This window comes from Thermobia domestica, chromosome 6 (genome assembly GCF_964235325.1).
Source record: "Thermobia domestica chromosome 6, izTheDome1.hap1.1, whole genome shotgun sequence".
Taxonomy (NCBI): Eukaryota; Metazoa; Arthropoda; class Insecta; order Zygentoma; family Lepismatidae; genus Thermobia; species Thermobia domestica.
The window spans coordinates 233,458,790-233,472,350 of NC_137459.1; the positions used below are offsets into that span (position 1 = coordinate 233,458,790).

A 13,561-nucleotide genomic window follows, 5' to 3' on the forward strand; every position below is an offset into this window, starting at 1 on the left:
TAAGACGATCCTGAAAACCTCTAGTTTTGAAAAATACCTTATGCAGATGGAGTTCCGCAAAGTAACAGCTTCCTTTTGAAAATTTTGTGTGAGAAATTTGTATGCACGAGTATTCTTCCCGAAGGTAAGAAGCCTTTCCCAGTTCCCTTAATATAACTTGACGGGGCCACTGAACCAGCAGAGCAAGGCTAGGGTGGTCAATTTATTTTTGCCGTTGTTCAGAAAACGCTCAGCAAACGGGAAATAACGAGTTCGTCTAAATGCATAGGCTAAGAATTGGGATTAAAGACACCATGTGTCGAAAAACTGTTATTATGACTTCAAAATATTCCTTCGATACAGTGCGGACCCCTAAGTGAATTCAGCATTAGACCCTACTCGCGTGGAACAAACTAAAGTGATCATTTTACGGGGGACTCCCAAGCATACAATTTTCTAATGAACAACATAACTAATAGAATATACTCGTGTCCTATTGATTGGTTAGTTGATTTTGAAATGTAACATCCCTTACAGCACCGAGACTATACGAGACGTGGGTATACAACTTAACGTGGTGAGATCCACACCACAAAAACTCATACCGGAAACTGAACCAAGGTTTCTCGCGCCGAAGGTGCATTAATGGTTCTATTATGTTGAGTTGTATCATCGTCGCCAAAAGTGCCTTTACATCGCCGTGACGGGTATGTGACCGCGCACTACTCTAAGGAAGGCATGGTTGCATAAGAAATTCTGATTAATTTTGAAGAGTTTTTATTTTGACTAGAGAAATAACGTAGGTATAGGGAATAAAGGCGTATATTAGGAGCATCAGCGCACTGTCATTTCTGAAAAGATTTCGTATTATCCGTTTTAAAATTTACTGTCTTACATGTTAAGTTAATAACTGCTACTAGCGTTTTCACTATTCAGGACTTTACTACGACATGTTCGCAGGGCACTTTTCTAAGTCCTAAATGTGTGCGTGAATTATTTCATTCCCCTCGCTGTAATTATTTGAGAATGGAAACTGATTACGCTGAACGTGAATATCCCACAGAGCACATCACAGCCAGTGGACGTACATATTAGATCCAGAACGTCCAGTTTTAGTACATTGACTTATGCGTAACATCCATTGGTGGTCCATATTACGTTCGGCAATGGATATCCACATTCTGAACTTGAGTGGACGGTCCATAGGATGTCCATATTACGTTCAGAAGTGAATATCCATTTTCTGGACTTCAGTGGATGGTCCATTGGATGTCAATATTTAATCCACGAATGAAACGTCCATGGACCTACATGATCTGGATAAAAAAGGGACGTACGGAAAACAACATTCAATTGTTAGTGACGGCACATGCGCAGATCCTTGCACAGTGCACTCTCAGCCGGTTTGAATTGAGTGCTTGATTAGAAGCGTAGAAATTTCAGTAATATTAATACTTTTAGTTCTATGTTGGAGTGAAGAAGGAAGAGAGAATAGGAACTGCGAAAAAGGTAAGATATGATGAGTGATTTGTTTATATAGATTTATTTCGGTGCACCATTTATTATACAACTGAAAGTTTTTGTGTATGTGGCAAAAGTAACTCATTATCAATTATAAATCAATTCTTAATTAAGAAGGAACAATTCAGGACGTGGATAACTTCACTATTACGTCGACATGCCATTTCAAATCTTATATTCGGGTGTATTATAATAGGCTGGGGTAACGTAGATGGGCACATGGGAATTGGTGATATATATATATATATATATATATATATATATATATATATATATATATATATATATATATATATATATATCAGTGAATTCAGATGGTGAAGGGTGTAATAACACCCTCATATAATATACTAGTGAGGTTCGTTCCTTCTGTACCAAAGCTCAGGACTCAATTCGACATTACTCGAGAAGACGGTTCTACCAAATTTTGACAGATTTCTTACATTTCCAGGTTAGATTAGAGTTTTGTATTTCTTTTAGCCCAGCATGCACAAAATGAGAAGCTCCATTAGTACTTGCAGATTGACTTCAGGAGGGCTCAGTATGGGTTAGCTACTCTATCGCCGGACCAATTTTAGAAAAATTTACCAGATAAATTGGAGAGTTTCTTTTGGTTCGTGAGTAAAAGTACGTTGAGGGTGATAGTTGCCAAAATACTTGTCGTTAGTTATTTTTGATATTGTAAGCTGCACTATATATATGGGGGGCGGAAGGGACTATTTGGCGGTATATTTGTTATGATTTTTGGGAAAGGCAGTGCGTAAATGACAAGGTTGTGTCATATCATGATTGAGTTTTATGAAGTTATACAAATTGTATGTTGTCGAAATTGTGTGAAAGGCATGGTCTACTAAACAGGCAAAACGTTTATTGTGACTAGTTTAAACAAATTGAAGCTACAGAAAAGAAGAGGAACATTTAACCAAACCTAATCGAGTATAATCTAATTTAGTACATTTTGGTACTTTTTTGGATTGCATGTAGTACCTCTCCCAAAGCTGTGCAACACATAAGGCGTGCATTTTATGAAATGAACTATTTGATGAAATTGTTTTTCCACCATCCTCGTTTATGTGTATACTCATCGCCGCTGACGCGCCTGCTCCCTACGGACGCTGTTTCTGCTCTCCTGTTTTGACTCGGTTAGATGGCATTCGTGCTTTTTACTGGCCACGTAGCACAAATTAGTCAGTGCTTTATGGACTAGCTTTTATACCATACGTTCACATCGTATTTCGAACAATAATCATTATCAAGTGATCCAGGGCCAATATCTAGTATTTTGGGTGAGAAACTAAATAGTATTCCTTTTCTTATTTTCGTATTCTGGCAATACAGCAGTAATACCATAAGTATAAATACATTGCGGATGTGAGTTCCTCCTTGGCGTGCAAGACCCGAGTTCGATTACCGGCGAGAGCTCAGGTGGTTCGGATTCCACGTTAATCAGTAAGTTTACGTCTTATATAGCCTTACTGATGAACGGGACGTTAAACTCAACGACATTGCGGATACTGGTTCGGAAAGACTGGCCTGAGCCCAATAAAAAAAATTACGGGTGTGTGGCATAAAGCGTACAGTGCATGATGATGTACCAACTTGTGCTAGGTGACCAATAAAAAGCACGAATGCTATATTCCCGAATCAAGGCTGGGGCGCGGTAGGCGTACGTCCGTAGGGAGCGGGCGTCTCAGCTACGAGAGTTATACGCTAAACGAGGATAGTGGAAAAACACATATACACATAAAATACTTCCACTATCACTCGAATTCATTTTAATATGGTGTGCACTGACAGTAATTACTCATATTCACACTTTCATTCCTTCACGAAATGTGTTTCCCATCATATTTTACCCATAAATTTTCTATTTGGTGGAATCGTTTGCTTGGATGAACCCCTCAATTCACATAGCGAGCGATAGCGGATAAAGGCGGGTTGTTAGACCCCCGTAGGGCACATTACTTTCTTGTTTTATTACAACTGAATGGGAGGCGAGTCAGTGTTCTGTACCCCTGCCGCTTGAATATGTTGATGCTATATGAAATGTTCTGGGAAGGATCTAGATAACTGTTCCATTATTATGCGCATTTACATCAGGTTAGGTTAGGCCTAGTTTGTTTCAGGGTATAACGAGAGTTCTTGGACATTTTACACTTCTAGTTATCGCTTAAAAGCTTTTCTCGCATCATTTCTCGTCTGCTCAGAGGAATGGGGTGAACATGTATTCGCCAAGCGGTGCTTAGTCTCTACCGAAGTTGCATACAGCACAACCCAGTAATGTGTATCGTTAGATTTAAATAAGAAGAAGAAAAGTAAAAAAAGAAATAATTTAAAGATGAGTCCTCCCTCTGGCCCCAATCGACAATAGCACAAGTTCCTTGAGTCCACCTCTTTTCTTTCTTTTATCTTTCTTCTCTTCACCTGCTTCCCCTTCCCCCTTCTAATCACTTATGCTCCGTCGTTTCGTAAATGAATGAAAATTATATTTTTGAGTTTTACATCCCACGGTTATACCTGTTACGCTAAATGAGACGGTGGTGATTATGAGAAATGAATTAAATGGTGGAATGAAGAAAGTGGGAGGAAATGGGAGAACCTCGAGGAAACCCACGCACATGGTGTTTGTCCACCACAAAGTTCACTTGGCGGGAACAGGGTTTGAACGCGGGGCCATATACACCAGAGGTGAACGCTCTACCACTGAGCCATCGTTTCGTAAAGTGAGAATTCTTCAAGTCAACTGAAGGCATTATTTTATAGTGAAGATACGCTTTCACAATACGATATAATAAAAACTTTTTAGATGCAGTGTTTGTCTACTTAAACATATCTGCAGATATTGTAATATAAGTACTGAAAATACTGCACAATAAAAACTGAAGATGCTGGATCATAGACACTCAGATGAAAGTAGTCACCAAATTGTGTATTTCTATGTACTTGTTTTTTATTTTATTTTATTTTTATTTATTTATTTTTTTCCCTCAGTTATTTTTTCTCTGTTCTGCCTGAAACGCTCCCGCATTTCAATACTTCAGTGTGTAACTTATCGTTACAATGATTAGAGGGAGAGAAAGAAAGAAACTCTTTTCATACCCTCCCCCTTTTCCGTATAGATTTTTTATCGTGTATTTAAGTATCAGCGCTTTGCCAAGAAACAGAAATGTCAGTTAATAAATAAACGTAGAAGGTCTATAGCATCAAATTTTCTTTTTGAAATCATAATAGTGAAGTTTATTATTTACAGTCTCCTTTATATTTATTAAGTTGAAATAATTACTAGCAAATGCTAGCAGTGATATTTTTTTCTTCGTCACATCTGCCACAGGTGGATAGAAGAAATGTCATTGGTTAAATATTTTAGCTCTCAGATTTCTAGAAGCTGGGAGTAGGAGATGTAGAAGCGTCTTTTCTTCGAATATCGGGGTTGGATTAACACGTACAATGTAACTATAGAAATTTTCAGTTTTAAAGTTTCGGCGTAAAAGGTATATCGACCAGATGAGGTTGAGTGGAAATTAGTCGCAATTCGGTGTGTAAGTGAAGACGAATAGTGTAATGACATCTATGCGCACTGATATCTTGCGAAACTTCATAAATACGTCCATATATTATTTAGTAAAGTTATTATATTATATATTTACAATATTTCCAATAACGAGGAAGATTTAGTAAGGAAAAAGTAATACAGGTTAACACATCCTATGTTTTTTTCATTATTTCGGTATTTTCCAGTTTTTTTTGTTGTACTTTATTTTCATTCGAATTAAATACTTTCTTCCTACTTTGTTTTCGTGTGAGAGGAAATTTTCATCTCCTTGTATACTTCATGGCGTTTGTCATGGTTCCTTCGGGGCAGAGCGGTGTGATGTGGAGGGACATGTGTCTGAGCTCACAGTAAGAAAGTTTAACGTTATTTTCCATCACCGATGGACTTGTTCTAATAACTATCCGATTTAATTTTAAGCTTTCTTCCGGACATGTAATTTATTCCTATTTACTTAGTTCACCTTTTGATTAGAGTAATTTCTATTATTTAAATTTTCTTAAACTGGATTTTTTTTATTTTCCTTTCTATTACCTTTGCTTTTTAACCAACTTTTGGTGATAACGAAGTTTGCTTGTTATATAGAATTTGTTTGTAAATTCCAATTCTGAAGGTCGTCTAGCGGAGACGAAATAACTAAGTCGCAGTTACTAAGGGGGAACTTTCTAACGGTGGTCCTCCTTCGTATCTCTGCTTGGTCACATACTTATAGGTGGTTTGAGGATAGTATAATCGGTCTGTATTGAGAGGACCATACGTTTTTGGGGTCTATGTCTAATTGTTTCGGTTTAAGTCAACAAATGGTTGTAAGTTTTGTAAGTCCATAGCACACCATCTCCAGAATTAAATGCCATTTGCAGTACTGTCCTAGTAGAAATGCAGTGTTAGGTTCATACGTGTAGCATGTTACCAGAGACACGCGTCTGAAATATAAAAAAATGTCAAAAATATGGCACCATCAATTTGGTCTTAGTCTTAATATTTAAAGATTTGGTTTTAGTCTTAATATTTAAAGGCTAAATTGTAAGCTATAATGGACGTAGATAAAATTGTAATTGATTTCATAATTTCTTCAAAGACAGTTAATGAATTTTTTATCCAGGATAACACGGTAATAAAATTTACTGGAAAGAAAAGGGTCGGGTTGAAAATGGGCTGTAGTGTAATAATTTGACGTGCAATGACTCAAATATGTTTATCTCCTTTTTTTTAAAAAAAAGTACAATTTTTATGTTGCACATTTAATGTGCCATAAATATATTTTCGTAGTAAATGGGCTCAATGTTAGATAGATAACATTTTTGAAGTCGATTACAAATATCTACCTTATAACATTTTCCTTTCAATTACACATAATATATCATGTCTTGCTCTAAATTAAAGTTAGAGGCCGCGCCGTAACTTAGATTTTTTGGGGGGAAAGCATTAATATTTGAGCCCCTTCCAAAAGATTGTTTTGGATTCCCCACAAAATTCGAAAATAGATCTCGTCTTTCCATCTTTCTCTTACTCTTTGTGGGTCCTCCAGCTCTCTGCAGGGCCCATTCCGTACATGACAAATTAACTAAAGGGACAATATTTACAAATGTCAAAGCCATAACAATAAAGATTTCTGGGGCACTTAATAATATAGACATTTTTAATGAAGTGGGTCCACGACACATTTTGTTTTATCTACCTGTTGTGTGCTGTTTTGTGTATGTAATGTAGTGAACCTGTTTGATGCTTCATGTATAATTACATGTATTACAGTATATGGAATACAAAATTGTCTTAAAGTAGGCTCCCTCGAACGGCGGGAAGCTTCCCTGGAGGGGCAGTTGCCCTCCCTGCCCCCACAAGTTACGGCCCTGGTTAGAGGCAAACAGGCATGATTACGTTAATTGCTGCAAAATTCTTTAGTTGCTGTTTTACATTTTCTGGTTATAACTAGTTTAGATCTCATAGATTTGCAGATGTTAGAATGTCAAAATAATACACACAGACTCAAGTATAACACTTATTCTTCTTTCCACAGAATACGTAGAAAAAGCTTGCGGGACAGTTACAGAGAAAAAGTGGAGACGATAATTCAGAAGCGGCTGCGACGAAGGAGAGACAGGAGGGAAGAGAACAAAGGTTAGTTCTGATTTATTGAGCAAGTATAGTTTTAAGTTATAAAATTCAACAAATTTCCAAAGTAGTAAAATGATATTACGGTTGTTTTAATGGATTGCGTAGAACATAAAGTAGACGAACAAGATAACGTACAGAATAGAAACTGAAGTTTAATGTACTCTGGCAACAAACTCTACGATACCAAGAAGCTGTGTTGTATTGAAGTAATAGTATACTTGCTTACAGTTACCCGTTTAATTTATTTTTTTTTTAAATATCAGGGTGTTTACTCAGTGTTTAACAAAACTTTTGAAAAGAAAAATGTAAGTTTCACCGAACAGCTTGATATTCACTTGTATTCATGCTACATAAGTAGTAGATTAAGATACGAAACTATAAGTAAATACATATAAATGTTTAAACCTTTTAGGATTTCCATTTTTTGAGTTAACATGAGACTTTCACTCAAACAACTACTGCTTCCTTAATATCTGTCGTAGGATCAAGGTTCATACCTTGTTTCTTAAGGATAGAGGATACTTTCCAATGGTATCATTCGCTTGTCCGTATTATACACTAGAAACGAAAAAAAAAAAACTGGGAGATTTTTTGGAAAAAAGAAATCGAAATTTTTGCGCCCTTCTGGTCCGGGCCTGGGTACAGTCATGGTTCAAACGTCATTTTCTTCAGTATAACGAGCTCTTTCTAACAATACCACTACATGTCCGTATCGTACACATCAACCGGAACAATCGAGACAATCGGAAATTTTTCAGAAAAACTCACCGCTTTGGACCCCTCCGAAAAACACTTGAGCCCCTCGTACCCGACCCTGGTTTCACATAGGGATCTCAAAAAGAATGAGAAATACCTAATGGTGCACGCAATCAGTATGCAAAGTTTCAATCAGATATCTTGAAAATTAAAGGCGTGAAAAATTTCTGAAATTTGTTTTATGAAAAATTTCACGCCCCTTGGCCCCCACTTGGCGTCGCCAAGTTCACCATCCGGTTTCAAAACGTATCTGGGGTGTTCTTTGGTCCATCCTAGACTTGACCAATAAAAAAACCGGCTTAAAGATTTGTTATAGAACCTAAATAAGCGATCAAATACGATACTACGCCGTGGTAACAGAATTTACTATAAAGCCTAAAAGGGTTAAGCTTTGGAAACAGAACGCCACTGTTGAGCTTCGCACTGCCGCCACCTGTATATATATTATTTCGGAAAGGTGGGGATATATTCGTACTTACAGTATATATTTTTTTTCCGATATTTTAGAAAATCGGAAAACCTTTAACATTCTTTGATCTTACAATGGAATGAGAAAGCCTGTTTCTTAGATGGAACGACTTTTGGGAGTTAAACTTGAAATTTGAGATTCATTGTATTGTGCTTGAACAGAATAAAGTATGAAAAGGAAATACATTTTGTGGCCCAAAGCTGCAAGAAAAAAAAAAGTAGATTTTCAGAAACTTGAAACTGCCGCTAATAATACATCTTGTAATTTGTATTGATTAATTTATTTTTAGTTTAACGTCTGTTTCAGCAGCGAGGCTATATGAGACGTGGACCTACTGATTAACGTGGAATCCGAACCACGTGGACTCCCGCCGGGAATCGAACCCGGGTCTCCGACGCAAAAGGCGCGTATGCTAACCGCTTAGCCACGGAGGAGCTCATTTTTGTAATTTGTAGTTCAATTTGGAATTTGTAATTGTAACTTTGTACACCTTTGAGTCCCGTTTGTATAGTTTAAAGCCAAAAGGTCCCAAGTTGAACCCGTCATATAATTTTTACTCTTTAAAGTTAAACATAAAGAACCTTACTTAACAGCAACCTCATAATCTGATTTTAATTTTAATCGTTGTGATGTTGATTATACCTAGAATTAATTTTCCCATTTTCTTAATTTCAGAAAAAAGAAAAATGGAGCGCACGAAGAAAGAATCTCATGATATATCAGTGAGAAGGTTAAAATTCACTTGCTTTTAAAAAATATTTATTTTAGTAACAATGTTATGCGTTTATAATACATTTCATAATCAAGAATAAAACATGTATACGAAACTTTTAATATCATTGAGATGCGAAAGAAAATCGTATTACAATCTTATTCAATATATTAAAAAGACAAATATTGTGGAGCAGTATCTGTAATTAGAGGTAGTCCAATAAAGTATATTGTTATGTTATTCGTTTCTTTCTATGTTACGCCTTTCTTATTCTTTAATGTATATAAGTTCAATAATTTGTAACGTTCTCGGCCATTAATGGATAGCATGTTTTGATTTAAGTTAATGTTTCTCCTATGAGTATGATAATATGAAGAAAAAGGGGGGGATAGTGTTAAGTTTTGGTCATCATTTCAATATAAGAAGTGAAGCGTAGCTGTCTTGTCTGTTCTCAATACTAAGGAAAAGGGAGAACTGATATTTCCAAATGAATTTGAAACTTTAGAGTGAATCGAGGGAGGTTTCGGTTTGTGATTTCTTTCTATGCATCTACAAAGAGTGGAAGAGAATGCAGGTTTGAAGCTTTTTTAATCAACAAATTGTATTAACTGAAGCGTATGGGCAGAATACTTTACTTTCTTAATTATATTTTGAGTTCTCATTTTCGGGAGATAAGGATGCATTATTGTAAGGAAGGATTAATTCATGTAAATTTGGAACTAGATTTGCTATTGATACCGAATCTTCAAATAGTTTGACCTTTCAGTAGATAAAAATCGAAAACCAATTATTTTCGTGGAACACAGAACAAGAATTTTGACTGGAAAAGTACGAAATATTAAACGTATTAAAAATATTTCTCATTGTATTTTCGTTTGCTCATAAAACTTTATAGTATAAATGTTGACGTGTGTATTTGTTGGCTGATAGTAAAAATTGATGGAAGATGGCTTATTGAAATGTCACTTTGATATGGTAAAATTTAACCTACGTTAAAAATAGATTGATTCCAGATAGTATGGCTTTTGTATCGGGCTTTAAGTGAATAATCCTTCTGTGGTAGTCCTTTAGAACATTCAGTGAAATGCCATAATTGGTCCGTGTAGAAACCAAAAATAGTCTCAATTTGTACGTTCAGGTTCCCATGATCTCCACATATGGACATCCTCTACATCAGTTTGAAGTCCATAATAGGTCCATTTTAGCTCCGAATGGACGTCCAGGAGATGCATGGCAACTGTCCCAAAGTAACATCTTGTGTATATCGAGTGGACGTCGTATGGACCAAAAGAACACGTCCTCTGAACGTCCATTGGGCGTCTGTACGTCCATAATTAGTTCGTTTTGGTACCAGAAATGGAGATAATTTGTACGTTCTGGACGTCCAGTAAATGCACGGCAACTGTGCCACCTGTACTCTCCCGTGTACATCCACTAGACGTTGTATGGACCAAAACCACACGTCCACTAGACATCCCGTAAATCCATTTTAGCTCCGAATGAACGTCCAGGAGATGCATGACAACTGTCCCAAAGTAACATCTTGTGTATATCGAGTGGACGTCGTATGGACCAAAAGAACACGTCCTCTGAACGTCCATTGGGCGTCTGTACGTCCATAATTAGTTCGTTTTGGTACCATAAATGGAGATAATATGTACGTTCTGGACGTCCAGTAGATGCACGGCAACTGTGCCACCTGTACTCTCCCGTGTACATCCACTAGACGTTGTATGGACCAAAACCACACGTCCACTGGACATCCCGTAAATCCTTGCCCGGACGTTAAATGGATGTACATTGGACGTCGGTGTGCTGTGTGGGATGTTTCTCTGTCGTAAAGCAAGGACCGTAATAAATATAGATAAGGTTCTTATTATAATATAAAACAGAGAAGTATTTATTCCGTATGTAGAACAATATCATACAGCAACTAAGAAACAACATAATCACTAACGCCCGCAGGGTTTCTTCAACGGCGGGTGGCAAAAACCCATATAGAGTTTTTCGTTTTGTTGCCCTGTATATGTTAAGTTAAAATTCGTAACATTAATATTGATAGCGTATATCGTCTTTCGCCGCTGTAGCCCATTAATCAGAATATTCATCTCCAAACATGATGTCGAGAGAATAGAAAGAAAGAGATATGAACAATTGCGTAACTAATTTTACTGCGCCCTGAATAGATCGATCACTGATTTACTCATACTCCCCAGGCCCCTGCCCCAGGTATTTCAGCTGCTGCCTTATATATATGGTTCCATGTCAGAAGGGCAGACAAAAGGGCAAACACAGAAAGGCCCGAGGTGCCCGGTGAAAAGGTCTCCGCAACAAAAAAGGGTCTGAGTCAAAAGGGCCCGAATCAAAACGCCCCTCATAAAAAGGGCCCTGACCAAAAGTTCACACAACAAAAGAACCCAAGTCAAAAAAGGACCCCACTACAAAAGGCCCGAGTCAGCCCTGCATCAAAAGGGACCGAGTTAAAAGGTCTCCGCAATAAAACTGCTGAGTCAAAAGGGATCGAATCAAAACGACACACATCAAAAGGGCCGGATCAAAAGGGTCCCAAGACAAAAGGGCCCTAGTAAAAAGGGCCCTAGCCTCAAAGAAGCCCAGGTCAAAGGGGGGACTATACAAAAGAGCCAGACTCAAAACGGCCCCGCGTCAAAAGTCCCCGGAACAAAAGGTCGCAACAAAAGGGCCTGACTCAAAAGGGTCCAAATCAAAACGCCTTTCATAAAAAGGGCTCGGGCCAAAAGAGTTCCACATTAAATGACACAAGTCAAAAGGTCCTGTGTGAAACGGGCCCGGGGTCAAAAAAGAGCGTCGCTACAAAAGGGCCCGAGTCAAACGGCCCCGCATCAAAAAAACCGTTCAAAAGGTCTCCGCAGAAAAGGGCCCAAGTCATAACACCTTTCATCAAAAATACACTGGTCAAAAGAGTCCCACGAAAAAAGAACTCGAGTCTCAAGGAACCTGCGTCAAACGGGCAAGGGACAAATGTGACCCCGCTACAAAAGGGCCCGAGTCACGGTCCCGTGTCAAAACGGGCCGGGTAAAAAGGTCTCCGCAACAGAAGGGCCCGAGACAAAATGGGGCCGAATCAAAACGCTCCTCATCAAGAGAGCCTGGGTCAAAATAGTCCCGCGACAAATTAGCCCTGTTCAAAATTGCCCAGCTACAAAGGACCCGACTCAAAACGGCCCGTGTCAAAAAGTCTCCGCAACAAAAGGACAGAAGTCAAAACTGCCCACGCTAAAAGCGGCACGAGTCAAAACGGATCTGCGACAAAATTGCTCATGTCAAAATATCTCGGCAACGAAAGGACCTGAGTTACAAGGGCCCGAATCAAAACGACCCTCATCAAATAGCCGGGTCAAAATATTTCACGACAAAAGAGCCCGAGTCAAAAGGGACCTGCCCCAAACGAGCCCGCTCAAAAGGAGTCCTTCTAGAAAAGCGCTCGAGTTAAAACGGCTCCACGTCAAAACGGCCCGAGTCAAAATATCTCAGCTGCAAAAGGGCAGGAGCCAAAAGGGACCTGCCTCAAACGAGCCCGAGTCAAAATGGGTCCCGCTAGAAAAGCGCCTGAGTCAAAACAGCCCCGTGTCAAAAGGCCCGGGTCAAAAGATCTCGGCAACGAAAGGGCCTGGGTCAAAAGGGCCTGAATCATAAGGTCCTTCATAGAAAGGGTTCGGGTTAAAATGGTCCCACGGCAAATGGATCAGAGGCCCTGCGTAAAACGGGCCTGTGTCAAAAAGGGGTCTTGCTACAAAAGGACAAGAGTCAAACGGACCTGCGTCAAACGTGCCGGGTTAAATGTCTTCACAACAAAAGGGTAGGAGTCAAAGGGCCCGAATCCAAACGCTTCTCATCAAAAGGGCCCGGGTCAAAAGATTCCCACGACGAGAGGTATCGAATTGCAAGGGCTCTGCGTCAAACGGGCCCGGGTGAAAATGGGTCCACTACAAAAGGCCTAAGTCAAATGGCCCAGTGTGAAAAGGGCCTGGGTCATAAGCCTACACAAGAAAAAGGGCCGAATAAAAACTCCTCTAAACAAAAGGGCCTGGGTCAAAAGAGTCTCACGACAAAAAGGTCCGATTGAAGGGGGCCCTGCGTCAAACGGACCCGAGTCAAAGGTGGTCCCTCTACAAAATGTTCGATTCAAAACAACCCCATGTCGAAAGGGCCCAGGTAGACGGTCTCCATGAAAAAAGGGCCCGAGTCATAAGGGCGCTGCGTCAAAAGAGCCTGGGTCAAAAGGATTGTGACAAAATGGCCCGAGTCAACATGGAACTACGTCAAACGAACCTTTGTCCAAAAGGGCACGGGTTAAAACGGGCAGGCGTCAACTGGGCCAGAGTGAAAAGGGCCTCGCGTCAAAATGGCACAAGTCAGAGGGGTCCCGCGTCAAAAGGGCCCGGTAAATATGGTTTGACGGGTAAAAAGCTTGAGATCA

General features: G+C 39.1%; 1 long non-coding RNA gene across 2 annotated transcripts in view; it reads left to right on the plus strand.

Annotated features, from left to right (window-relative positions):
* Positions 1–9,342, plus strand: part of LOC145687765 (uncharacterized) — a 397,038-nt gene extending 387,696 nt beyond the window's left edge. For both annotated transcript variants that reach the window (XR_014131747.1, XR_014131746.1), the window contains 2 exons: positions 7,068–7,168; positions 9,066–9,342. This is a non-coding gene — a long non-coding RNA (uncharacterized LOC145687765). The remainder of the gene's footprint in view (positions 1–7,067; positions 7,169–9,065) is intronic.
* Positions 9,343–13,561: the final 4,219 nt, after the last annotated feature.